The sequence below is a fragment of the Prionailurus viverrinus genome, chromosome C1 (genome assembly GCF_022837055.1).
Source record: "Prionailurus viverrinus isolate Anna chromosome C1, UM_Priviv_1.0, whole genome shotgun sequence".
Lineage (NCBI taxonomy): Eukaryota > Metazoa > Chordata > Mammalia > Carnivora > Felidae > Prionailurus > Prionailurus viverrinus.
The window spans coordinates 33461928-33473277 of NC_062568.1; positions in this window are offsets into that span (position 1 = coordinate 33461928).

An 11350-nucleotide genomic window follows, 5' to 3' on the forward strand; every position below is an offset into this window, starting at 1 on the left:
CAAGGGAAATGGAGAGAATGAGGAAATTTTGGAGTATTCTTGAAAGTAGAATTGGCTGACCTTACTGATGGTTTGATGTCAAGTAAATAGTCTAGAGTTTGGCAGAGGGCTGGGGCTTGGGTCATGTGAAATTATAGATGACCATGGGAGATTGCCTTGGGAGTAATAGGGAGAGAGAAGGACACTGAACCATGGGCACACCAACATTTAGAGGTCAGAAAGAGGAGAGGACCTAGCAGAGAACATCAAAAAGGAATGCCCAGTGAGGAAGGAGGGAATGCAAGAGAACAAGGTATCTCTAAAACCTGGAAAAGAATGTCATGGAAAAAGGAGCTTCAGTTGTATCTATGGTCTCAATCACTTCTGGAAACTCAAATAAGACATGACAGAGTGACGTTGGGTTTGGCAACATAAAATTTATTAGTGATCTTTGTAAGAGCAGATGCATCAGAGTGGTGGGGGCAACAATCCAGAGGATAGGATGAGGAGATAAAGAAAGCAGAGAAGCTGAAGGGAAAAAGAAAAGCAAGGCAGTAGTTGAAGGAAGCTCTGGAGACCGGAGAGGGTATTGTTTTTTTAAGATAGGACATGTTTTATCATATTGATGCTGAGGGAGTGTCTGGAAGAGAGCAGGAAGAAGGTCTGGGAAGCGATGGAAAGTAATTTTGGAAGGAACATTTTAGAGCAGCAAAGGAAGATTGCTGATTAGGGCTTAGTACATTTGAGATTTATGACCACTAATTTAAATACCAGTCATCCTGATGGGTTTTTCATCAGATGTCTGGGTACAGGCATAGAATAAGTACATAGTAGGATTTAAAAAGGGATAGAGCTTTGCGAGGCGAGTCAAGGGAGCTATGGAACTATGGTGATTTCAATAGATATGGTTATATGGATCATGGATTCTAAACTGGGTAAGGAAGGAAGTGAAGTCATGAGGGAGGTTATGGAGAATGAACAAGGGGTAGAGTCACTGAACTGAAGGTCTTGGCAAGATGGAAGAATTGCTGAGTTGTAGCATCAGAGGTGATGAGCTAAACATGAGATGCCTGAGGTAAGGCTTTCAGAGGTGGCACAGTTTTGATGATGACAAACCTCAAGAGTGGGTAGTTTAGGATGATTGAAGGAAAAAGCATTGGAGGTGCAGAAGTAAAAACTGAGGCGGCCAATATAATGAAGGCCCCAAAGCCATTTCACATAGTATTTGAGTAAAATTGATGAGAAAATTTGGCCATTTCAAAACATCTGTTATTCAGGTTGTTTACTTTAAGTTGCTGTAGACTCAAAGTTGATTTATTATCAGACTGAAGTTTGGTTCCAGGATTAGGATGATGCTTTTAAAGAAGAATGGTCAAGTGCATTTCTGTTAAAAACAAACAAACACAAGAAAAAGAACCAACCAGACTTTCATTATAATAGGATGACAGGTTTCATGACCATATGGTTTAACCTAAATGTGTTTATGATGCTCTCCAGAAAACATGACAGATGGTTAAGAGCCACAGAATGAACAAAAGGAGTGTATGGATCAAACATCTTAGTAATAACAATGACAAACTGAATACTTAGCAGTAGGCTTTCCACAGAAGACAAAAGACTAAAACCACTGGAATTCTGTCTTGCTCTTTAAGTGAAAACTAAATTTGCCTTAAAATGTTAACTTTTCCTGAAAATCTCAATTTTCAACTAAAAGGAAAGAAAGCTAATTTGTGTTTATAATTTCCCTTTGAACTTCTTGTTTTTTTAGAAATGATTTCTCCATTTCTAAGTGCATGCCATGTTTCTATTTTACATTCTCTTTCAGTCTTGAGTTTACTCCTTGCTGTTTCATTATTACTTAAAATCTAGGATGATTTTGCTAGAGGAATGTTACCTAATGATTCATTTTCTGCTTAACTTCATTCACAAGGGTCTACCCATTAGCATGTAAATTTTGATGGGGCTGCTGGGCCAGTTTCATTTTGGCATCATTGCTAACAAAGCTGATAAAGGGTTCAGTTGGTACCATCTGGGAGTTTGCTTTGTGATGTCACAGCTGACACTAGAAATTAGATTGAGAAAACTAATTAATTTCCCACAATATATTTTAGGTATGGAAAAAGAAAAGCCCTTCAGGGTGCTAACAATATTTCCTAGAGATAAGAACATATTTTCTAGTGTATATTAATGATCCATCCTCATTTTTCTGGCTGCCAGCCTCATGATCTGATAGTGACCTGGATGGGGAACAGAGGACATTCTTATTAAGCTGCTGGTTCTGACCAGAGCACCAAATAAAAATCATCTTATCGAATTAGTCGAGCTACTTTTTCAATCAGAGTGAATAATAAAAATAGCCCATACCCACTGAATACTTCTTCTGTGCCAGGCACTGCTGTGAGTGCTTTCCATGTATCAACCCATTTCACCCTACCTAGAAGATAGATGTTATTATAACCCCCCAGCAATACACAATAACTAGTGGCAGATCTGGGATTCAAACTCAGGTGACTCTAGAGTTCATAATCTTAATTACCATAGCATGGTAATTTCTTCTATGACAGTAAATATTTGTATGCAACAGGGGGTTGGTAAACTATGGTCTGTGGTCCAAAACCAGCAGCCACTTTTTTTTCAATAACAGATCTATTGAAATATAATTGATATACTGTAAAATTCACTCTTCTAAGGTATAAAATTCAATCATTGTTAGTGATTTCAAAAAGTTCTGTAACAAGTACCACTAATTCTGGTAAATTTGCATCACCCGAACAAGAAACCCCATACACATTAACGGTCATTCTCCATCCGCTCCTTCTCGCCTTCCCTGGCAACCACTTACCTACTTCCTATCATCATGAGTTTGTCTATTTTGGACATTCCGTATAAATGAAATAATTCAATGTATGTCCTTTGTGACAGGCTTCTCAGCATAAAGTGTTCAAGGTTTTTCCATGTTTTTTCATGTGTCATTACTTCATTCCTTTTTATAGCCAAATAACAACTTGATTGTATGGATATACCACATTTTGTTTATCCATTCATCAGTTGATGACATTTGAGTTGTTTCTACTTTTGAGCTGTTATGAATAATGCTGCTATGAACACTGTATACAGATATTTGTATGGACTTGTGTTTCAGTTTTCTTATGTTTATATGTACAAGTGGAATTGCTGAAATTTCTGGGTAACTCTAGATTTATTTTTTGAGGAACTGCCAAACATTCCATCAGCAATATATGAGTTTCAATTTCTCCACACCCTTATCTTACTTCCCATTTATTTTTATTACAGCCACCCTAGTGGGTGTGAAGTGATATCTTATTGTGGTTTTGATTTGCATTTCTGGTTCATGACTAATGATGTTGAGCATTGCTTTGTGTGCTTATTGGTTATTCTTAAATCTTCTTTGAAGAAATGTGTATTCAGTCCTTTGCCCATTTTATTTATTTTTTTAATGTTCTCTTTTAGAGTTTATTTATTTTGAGAGAAAGAGAGCTCGCAAGCACGAGTGGGGGAGGGGCAGAGAAAGAGAGAGGGAGAGAAAGAATCCCAAGCAGACTCTTCACTGTTAGCACAGAGCCCAATGCAGGGCTTGATCTCACGAATTGTGAGATCACGACCTGAGCCAAAATCAAGAGTCTAAGGCTTAACTGGCTGAGCCACCCAGGCCCCCCTCAATCCTTTGCCCATTTTAAAGTAGAGTTATTTACTTTTATATTGTTGAGTTGTAAAAACTTGTTATGTATCCTAGGTACAAGTCCCTTATCGATACAGGATTTGCACATTTTTTTCTCCCATTCTATTTTTTTTCCTTGATTGTGTCCTTTGAGGCACAAAAATTGTACTTTTAGTATCATATGTAAAAAAAAAAAAAACACTGCCTAATTCAAAGTTATAAAGATTTACTCTTATGTTTTGTTTTAAGGGTTTTATAGGTATAGCTCTTACATTTAGAATCTGTAAGTCAATTTGAGGACTATTGCCCAATTTACTATATTAAGTTTTCTGGTCCATGAACATGGAATGTCTTTCTATTTATTTAGGTCTTTCTTTTGACAGTGTTTGGTAGTTTTTACTGTGCAAGTTTTACACTTCTTTTGTTCAATTTGTTCCTAAGTATTTTATTCCTTTTGATGCAACTGTTAAAGGAATGGTTTTCTTAATTTCACTTTCAGATTTTTCATTGCTAATGTATAGAAATACAATTGATTTATAAAAATTTATCTTGTATCTTGCAAAGTTGCTAAACTTGTTTATTATTTCTGATAGTTTTTTAGTGGTTTCCTTAGGATTTTCTATATATAATATCATGTCATCTGAAAATGGAGATAGTTTCACTTCCTCATTTTCAATCTGGATACTTTTTACTTTTTCTTGCCGAATTGCCCTAATGAGAAGCTCAGGTATGATGTTGAATAGAACTGGTGAGAATGGACATCATTATTTTGTTCTTGATCTTGGGGGGAAAGAATCCTGCCTTTCACTATTACATATGAGGTTAGTTGTGGGTTTTTACAGATGCCCCTTATCAGTTTGTGGAAGTTTCCTTCTATTTCTAGTTTGTTGAGTTTTTTAAATTATTAAAGGGGGTTGGATTTTGCCAAATGCTTCACTGAAGCTTTTGAGATGATTGATCATGTGGTTTCATCCTTTGTCCTTTATTAATGTGAGTATTACATTAATTTTTTATATTGAATCAACTTGGATACATGGGATAAATCCCATCTAGTAAGGGTGTATAATATGTTTTATACATTGTTGGATTCTGTTTCTCCCCATCTAACCTTAGCAGGGGTTGAGGAACCAAGGCCTCCAATTTCATTAGTCACTGGATCACATCTCCCACAGTTCATGTAGAATTCCTGATTTTCCATGGGAAGCCAGGAGGGAAGATGTCAAAGAATGACTGGTTTGAACATCAAGGCCCCCAGCACTGTGGGGTGACTCACCAACCATTCCCTTGCATCGCATTTCTCCCCTATATAATTTCTGTTTACAATAGAATGACAGATCAAAGTTTAATGTCTATAATATAATATCTATAAATTGGTAACAAACACAGAAAACACAATTTAAAAATAGAAAAAGTATATAACTAATTTACAAAAAGATAAATATTTAATAAGTATGTTTTTAAAAATCTCAACATCACTAGTAAGTAGGGAAATCCAAGTTAAAGCAAGAGTTATATTATTTTTTACTCAAAAGATTGACAAAAAGTTTTAAAAAGAGTGATACCACCTGCTGCAGGCCAAAAGACAGGAACTCTCCTACAGTGATAGTGGGTATGGGAACTGCTACAGTAGGACAATACTGTATTTCATCAAATCTAAGATAGCAATTGTAAGACTGTCTAGTCAATTTAGGCTGCTATAACAAAAATCCCATAGACTGGGTGGCTTGAACAACATTCATTTCTCTGCTTGGGAACTGGGAATTCCAAGACTAGGTGCTGTAGATGAGGTGTCTGGTAAGAGCCTGTTCCCTGTTTCTGTACACTCACATGATAGAGGGATAGGAAAACTCTCTAGGGTCTCTTTACAAGGGCACAAGTCCCATTCATGAAGGTTCCAGCCTCATGACCTAATAACCTCCCGAAGGCACCACTTCCTAATACTATCATGATGGACATTATATTTCAACATATGAATTTTGAATGGACACAAACATTCAGTCTATAGCAAAGATGTACCATTATTTTATCAAAGGAAGAGAATACTGCCAATTGAACAATGATACAATACTTTCTTCTCTTTGATTATTAGTTGCATCCTGATCTTAAAGACATTAAATGTGAATGATAAAATATGGCATATGATAATACTAATTAAAATTAGAATTAAACAAACCCTTTTACCAATCAGTCCTACCCTGTGGAATCTATGCTGCAGAAATAAAATTGCAGCTAAGCAAGGGTGATATTTAAAATATTTAACAGCCAATATGGTACAAATGCCTACCAATCAGAACAAGACAACAATCAAAACAGACACAAAGTGTCTTCCACAAAGTGGAAGCTTTTATACCAGATGTTGAAATACTTAAAAGTGAAAAAAAAAACAAGCTAAAAAAATCATTAAATAAAATATGTTCTCTCACCATACTTTGACAAATATGCCTTCATGACAACCTAGAAGAACCGGTTTAGATGTAAAAATGTTGCCTTTGTTGGAGTTCTAAGTCAGACCAATGTAACATAGGGAAGGCAGCCTCCCACCTTCAACCTGTGGCTCGTGACTCACTCCATTTTCTTCCTACCTACAGCCTGATCCTTCACCAAGAGGAGTCTTACATACGTATATGGATAACTTGCTGGCACAACCAAACTCTGTTTATACCTTCAGCCCCTTGGTTACCCCTCAGGCCTATGGGGTGGCATGCAATGGTGGCATAAGTTACCCTCAAGTGGATGGACCTAGGAAAATGAGCCATGTAGCTCTGTTATTAGAGTCAATACTTTTAGGTAGGGAATTGCAGCATCTTAGATATCAAAATAGTCTAATAGAAGGTCACAGATTACAAGCGGGCACATCTTTCAGCCACAGACTCCTTGCCACACAGGGAGGAACACAACTGGAGAAGGACCAGAGCATTGCCTTCTAGTATGGGACACCAATCTAAAGCCAATACTGCTGGCCAGTATACTTTTCTAGCAACTACAAGTTGACTATTAGTCCCTCAGAAAAGCAGTGAAATATATGCCAAAATATTTATTGCATTTTTTAAAGCTTTTATTTTTAAGTAATCACTACATCCAATGTGGGACTCAAACTTACAATCCAGAGATCAAGAGTCCCATGCTCTACCAACTGAGCCAGCCAGGCACCCCTGTCTGTTGCATTTATTGTTAGTGGGAAAGAAAAAATGGGAGACAATTTGAATTCATTCTGCTATATCCCTACTATGGAATGATATTAAGATATTAAAAATAATAAGTGTGGTTAAGCAGTACTAAGTGTGGTTTAAAACAAGCAAGTTTCGGGGCGCCTGGGTGGCACAGTCGGTTAAGCGTCCGACTTCAGCCAGGTCACGATCTCGCGGTCCGTGAGCTCGAGCCCCGCGTCAGGCTCTGGGCTGATGGCTCGGAGCCTGGAGCCTGTTTCCGATTCTGTGTCTCCCTCTCTCTCTGCCCCTCCCCCATTCATGCTCTGTCTCTCTCTGTCCCAAAAATAAATAAACGTTGAAAAAAAAAATTAAAAAAAAAAAAACAAGCAAGTTTCAGTGAAATGTTTATAGCTATAATCCCAACATCAACAAAAAATCCATATATATGTTTATTGGCATCTATCTGCTGCATGATGGCAGGACTTACCCTATAATGTTAGAGGAGGAGGGTATAAGATAGTGGTGAAATTGCAGTTAAATGGGAAGATGTGCATGGCATAATGTTAAGTGAAAATATAAAATGTAGAATATAAAATTGTTTTATATCACACAAATAGATAAAAATTTAACATATATATGAAAAAGGACTGAAATATAATATAGACAAATTAAAACATTGATTTAACTATGTGCCAGAATTGTGGGCAACTTCTGTTCTGAATTTATGTTTACATTTATGTTTATTGTTTTTGCAATAAAATTTTTAAAAAGAAAAGATGCTTGAATGCACAACAGGAACTAGGAGGTAAATTTTAGTCATTCTATTTTGTGGTAGGTTAATACCGTTCATTAGCACAAGCTCCAAGTTTCAAAGTTAGAGAGGAATGAAGAAAACTTGGAGATCTTCCAGTAAAACCACAGATACGTTAAGAATTGAGGAACACATCCTTTTTGTAAGAGTAAAAGACAACCTAAATAGTTTAAGGTTACCTTGAACTGTAAAATATGGAGATTTGAGTCAGTAATTTCTCATATCCTTTCAGTTCTAACAATTTTTTTGTTTTTAGACTAGATCTGTTGGTCAACAGAGTAACTGCCAACTGCCTGTAACATCTGAAGCAGAAAACTAGGAATTTGCATACGCTGGGAAATAAACATGATTGGAAGCTGACTGCGCCATTTAGTCGTTCCACCGAAAGAATTTCTTCCAGACAGAAGAGATTAAGATGTGCTCTTCCTCTTCTGAGCAAGAAAATACGTGGGTTTTAACTGCTGCATGACAAATTTAGGGTCATGAAGAATGACTGGGGAAAATGTAGAGCTAATAAAGAAGTGGTGGATACAAGACCGATTATAAAGTCCCTTTACTGGAGACTTTCAGAATTAAGGCTGTCACTCATCATGACAGAATAGTGTTAGAGAGATGTCAGTTGGCCAATACGCTCCATAGCTCAGAAGTCTTTCAAGCACTACATGTACAGCCATCGCCACAAGCTTGTTGTTTCATGGGTGCTCAAACACATTTATTTCCTCTCACCCTTGCAATCTATTGTAGCTATGATATTCAATAGCATCAAAATTCATCCTGTGTCCCCAGGCTGAAAACCAGACAGACATCCTTGACTCTTCCCTCTCCTTTGCTATAATTATACAATGGGTTATGAAGTTCTGTTCCTTCTGTGCCTTCTAAAAATTAAAAAAAAATTTTTTTAATACTTCTGTGCCTTTTAAATGTCTTTTGGACCAATTACCTCATTTCCTTATCCAGTACTCCTGTTTCAGACCCTCATCAAAGGACACTTAGATTGCTGAAATAACATCCTAATAAGCTCCTTGCCTGCAGTCTTGCCCTTCTTCAATCTTTTTTCAAAATTGCTGCCAAAATCTATCCTTTTTAAAAGTCAAGCTCTTTAGCCTGAACCACCTGCCCATCTCTTCACCTTCATTTTCCATCACTCATACAGCTCAGCCACCCTACACTATAGGCATTTTGGAAAGGACTGAAGTCCTCCCCTTCGCATATATTGCTGCCTTCATATGTGTTAGTCCTCCTACCTAGAACGTACCTCCCCTTTTATGCCTGTTGGATTCAACTTTCCAAACCTCAGTCAAATGTCACTTCTCAAATGTCTCCTAAAGTTTTACCTGAAAGACAAAAGGCAGAAATAATTGTTTCTTTCCCTGTTTCTGAGGCACTGCGCATACGCCAGTAGCAGTGGTTGATCATATCACTTACCATTGTAATGATGTGATTATACGTATGATGAAGATGAAATATTCTTGTGTCAATGCTCCTCACTCCCCATCTCCTCCCTGCCACGTGCCAAAGAACAGTTTGGGTTGGCCTAATTCTGGGTCTTTTCTGGTGCTTTAAAAACAGGCATGGAAAGGGCTTGGGAGGATTAGCATATGAGAACCTCTGGGTAATCAAAATCTCTAAATATGGGGAATTGAATCGGGACTCCTTTAATATTCTTTGAGAAACATAAATAAATATCAGAATATTGTGCCTCTCACACAGAGATAAGCCACATTGAGCCCTGGGATTATTTAGGTCATGCATGTATCTGTTGCTTCCTTTTCTAGGTCATGTCTATTTCTCCAGTACCTAAGACAGTGCCTGAATTACTTAATAAGTGAATGTATGAATGTGCATGAGTATGTCGTATTTGGCTCCTTCCAACAAAATGTCCCAGTTTTCCAAATTAGCATTAATGAACATTTCCAGATGGTGTCACTTTGCTTATGCTCAAACACTAGAGGTCCTCAAGGCCAGGCGAACAGCTGAGAGGAGTGCCCACAGGCTGGAACATAAGCAGAGGGGCCTGTGCTCTGGATGGAAGGCCAAATCGAAGTGAGACAAGTGTGGCAATGAGAGAATAGTTATTAATGCGAAGCCAAGAGAAAGGCAAGCCAAAGGCTTAAGATGAATACAAGCTGTGAGATCAGTGGCCAGGAGACATCCAAGGATGATGTCCCAGTTCAAGGTGCCAAATGAAGGAAATATGTTCAGAGATCTGAGAAAGGGATATTCTTCAGAATGTGTCTTTGAATGGGGCAGGTGCAGCTATTTAAAGACACTGCAACACCCTGTGTATCCCCTCTTTCATACTCCTCTCCCACTGAACAGGCCAGTCCAGAGTATCCAAGGCAAGCTTTATAGTCGCAAAAACTGCTGGTGCCCTACCATAAATCATGTTTATATCCTGGTGCTGTACTGGTAGTCACAGTACTCTACACTGTCACATACTTGCAGGGAAAAATAATGATGCAGTAAAAGTTATCTCTGAAGTAAGACACAACCTCCCTGGTTTCCCACTTTTCCAGCCTGTAGGGAGCAAAATGGAGTCTCTCATGTCAAGCAGGAGCCTGTGTCAAGCAATGACACAAGTAGTTAAAGGTGAGAGATATGACCAGGACCAGCATCAGCTGGCACCCAGAACTGATAACAAGCAGAAGCAGTGGAGGTCTGCAGGGGCCCAAGACCAATGAAATCCCTTTAAAAAGGGGAGGATTTTTGCAGCAAACTGTCAGACTCTTCAGACACGACCAAAGGCTCTGCCCACTGGATTCCCAAATAGAATTGAGATCCTCCACTGCTTGCACTTAATAAGCAGTAGGTGCCAAGAGCTGACCTGGACCAGACTGAGGCCTTATCTCAACTGCACGCCCACAGACTGATTTTGGTTTTGGTTCATTACTTCCCCCACCCTTGTGTTATCTTGTTTGTTATGTGGTTAGTCTTATGGTCTGCTCTGTGTGCTGTGTAAGAAGCCAAGTTTAATCACATGGTGAAATGTCATGAAGTTTGGAATCCTGAACCTGCTTTATAATGGTGGTCAACTTTGCTTTATGACTGGATAAAGCTGATGTTGTGAAAAGACACAATTCATTTGTGCGTCTTTATGGCATGTTTATGACACAGCCAATGGCCTTCTGTGGCGCCAATTCCTGGGACAATTTCGGTAGGAACCTTGAAGAAAATTCAGTGTTCTCAGTCAATGAGCTCCATTTCCACATTTGGTCTTTTCTATCCTTTCACAGTTACTTTTCCTCTTGGGATAAGTCTTTTAAGTTGCCATTGACTTAGTCTAGGAAACAACATAAGACTGTGAGAATTATTTTCCAGATTCTTAATCTCAGCACTTTTTATCTATTAATTTTTTTTAATATAGATAATTCTGTTTGTAGGATCAGCTTTTATTGCCATTGTATAAAATTGAGTCCTATGTTGTTTATTGCATATAATTATTTGCGTAGTTTTTCAAAGATCTAATTTTTGATGATTTAAAGCAGGCACTAGTATCTTGTTTCAGCAAATATTTTTTATTCTTGAACACTCTCCAGTCCCCACTTTGAAAAAATTAACAGAATTGCACATTTTCTTTCTCTTTTCTTTCTCTTTTTTTATACAGCAACCCAGGCTGTTAACCCTTCAAGATCCATGGGTCAGCTGCATAACAGAAGCCCTGAAGGAGCAGTTAGGAATCGGAAGGTGCTTTACACCAGCCACGCAATGCAAAGGGGTTTACTCCGCTGGAAG